Source organism: Papaver somniferum, chromosome 8 (genome assembly GCF_003573695.1).
Source record: "Papaver somniferum cultivar HN1 chromosome 8, ASM357369v1, whole genome shotgun sequence".
Classification (NCBI taxonomy): Eukaryota; Viridiplantae; Streptophyta; class Magnoliopsida; order Ranunculales; family Papaveraceae; genus Papaver; species Papaver somniferum.
The window spans coordinates 37,508,680-37,511,532 of NC_039365.1; positions in this window are offsets into that span (position 1 = coordinate 37,508,680).

Genomic DNA, 2,853 nt, shown 5'->3' on the forward strand with positions numbered 1-2,853 from the left:
ATCATTTGAGAGGAGTTCTTGTATATATATTTCTGAGTGGGGCTTGTTTTGGGTTAAATTTTATAGCAGATTTCTAAACTGAAGGTTTAAGTAAAGGATTTAAATTCTTAGTGCTTCTTTATTTAGTTAATCTCTTGGATTAGTCGGCTGATAGCTTAGGGGGCTCTACAGGAATAACTTTGAACAATATAAGATAAGCATTACCGCACGTATTTAAAGTGTGTCGACATCCTTACTTTGTAAGTCCTCTTTCATACTTACAACCTTGAAACCGATTTGCAACACTTCCAAAAAAGTTTAGAATTGATTCATCTGACTATCAAGAACTATGTGATTGATCAAGAACACTCAATCACAAATCATGGGTTTAACGGTTCTACCAAAACAAGTTTCAGTTCTACCTCCAAGTGAGTATTGTGCATAGTCACACTAGCTTTCCAAAATTCGGTTGACTAGGTACTAGGATCGATTCCCCACATATATATGGTATCTAACTTGTGTGTGTTGCACATGTCCATAGGATCGGTTCCCCTTTGCCTATAAACGTGTTTCACATGTCCATAGAATCAGTTACCCTTTATGCTACAAACCTTGATGCACCTCATACAAGGATCGATTCCCCTTTGTGATGTGTTGCACCTCTTACTAGGAACGGTTCCCCTTTACCCAGAGTTGGTCATACACAAAATCACAAAATTGATCATACCATCTCAGGTGATTACTTAAGATCGGTTTCACTAATAAAAGTCATACCAATACAAAGTCAGGCCTTTGTGAATAGTTTTACCAAGAACACAAACAAGTCATGAGCGGTTATACTAATCATACATATTGGTTGTTCAAAAGATATGCAATGAATAACAATCCCAAAGTGCTAAAAGTAATCATACATAGCGGTTATACTAATCATACATAGCGGTTATACTAAACAACCAAAGTGCTAAAAGTAAGTTTTTCATGATTAATATTGTGAATATTACCATAAAAAATTCTTACTATGTTAGGTGAATATTTTTCAAATCCGAACATATTTCCCCAGATTCGGTCTTGAACAAACTTCACATAATTGGTTTCTGAAACATCTGGATCGAATCTCTTTTCTTCAGTGAAGCTTACTCCCTTCAACGCTTGATATCTTTCGAAACATGTATTGTCTACAAAATTCGTAAGAACATGCTTCCCTTTAATCAAGTGAGGATACTTGATTTTCTCAACATCTTTGGGAGGAACAAATGGATTCAAGACATACTTGTCTAATTCAGATTTTTCTTCTCTTGATTTCCTCTTTCCCATACTTGCGAAAATGTGAAAACCCTAGTTACGGTTTTGACTAATCTTCCCAAATATGTTCGAACACATATCAAGATTTTATCCTTTATAGGAAGACTTGAAATCAAAGACCGGAAATAACTAGTTTTAGTAAATACTAACAAAATCGGAAAACAAGATTTATGGGGAAACAATTCCGATTTTGTATCTAGATCTTTCTTTTGGAAAACCGGTTTTTCATGGACTGGATCTTTGTTTCGGATTGATTCCAAGTTTTTGTCCAAAAGTTTGTTTACTCTTTTATTACCAGAATTTGATAATATTACTTGAAGTTTATTCAGGAATTTTCTATTAGAGTATACAACGATAGATTTGAACAAAATATGATATTTGTTAAAAATATCATGAGAATCATAATCATAATTCCTGTAATGTTTCAAAAGATCACTTGCTTCATTAAAACAGTTGTGAGGTGTATGAAGCAAACCATTGTTAATAGAATTATTAACTGAAAACTCATTCCTTGTAGGAATACATATTTTCCAAAAACGCATCCTAGAAAGCGAAACATTGACAGTCTTTAATATGAAAATATACATGTATATACTTTGGTAGGCCAACCAAAATATTTTTAATATTCCTGTTTTTTCCAGAACACAATAGCCGAGGTTCATAAAAAACTTAAGTAGAATCTTATGCATTTTCAAGATATGAACTTGTCTCATAAGCCATTGTATCATTGTTACTTACTATAATGATATACAATCCTATGACATCCAGAGGATTACGTAAGTCATTCAAGACATGCATGAGCATAATCCCTAACAGGTTTAGGAATAAGAGTATTACATACTTCATACGTGTTTTCCACCACAATCTTTTAAAGTAGTCAAATCATGTCATTACGTTAATTGAATCGGCTATTAGATTCAATTTCTTATAGGATGGATCGCACCAAACACATATTGTTAGATATTTTCGTATTTTCCGGCTCTGATACCAATTGAAAAGGCGAGGGTACCCAAATATACCTCAAGCTAGAACTTTTCCACCTATAAGTCCTTTCTCCGAAAGTGATTGTCTATGGACTGAGTCGAGACAATACAACTAATCGGTTCACACTTCGTGTGATTGTCTATGGATACGAGATCGAGACAATACAATAATGAAGTATGTTTACTTGATAAGAGGTTCATACTTAACCAAAACACAATAGGATTGATATCAAGTAAATAGGAATTGACGTATGTGTAATTTACTTTAAATTATAATAACAAAAATTATAATTGCGGAACATAAAATTAAATGACACAACAAGATTTTGTTAACGAGGAAACCGCAAATGCAGAAAAACCCGGGACCTTGTCCAAAATTGAATACTCTCAGGATTAAGCCGCTATACAAAATCAAACCAACTTCGTATAGTTGAGACCAAGCAATTAAACCTATAGTTCACCTAGTTCCGTATGTATTCCCACGCCTCCGACCTGTAACAAGTCACGTACTTAGAAAAATTCCTTTGGTTCGTATTCCAAACATTAAAGGAACAACAAATCTGTTTGGTATCAACTCTCTTCAACCAAG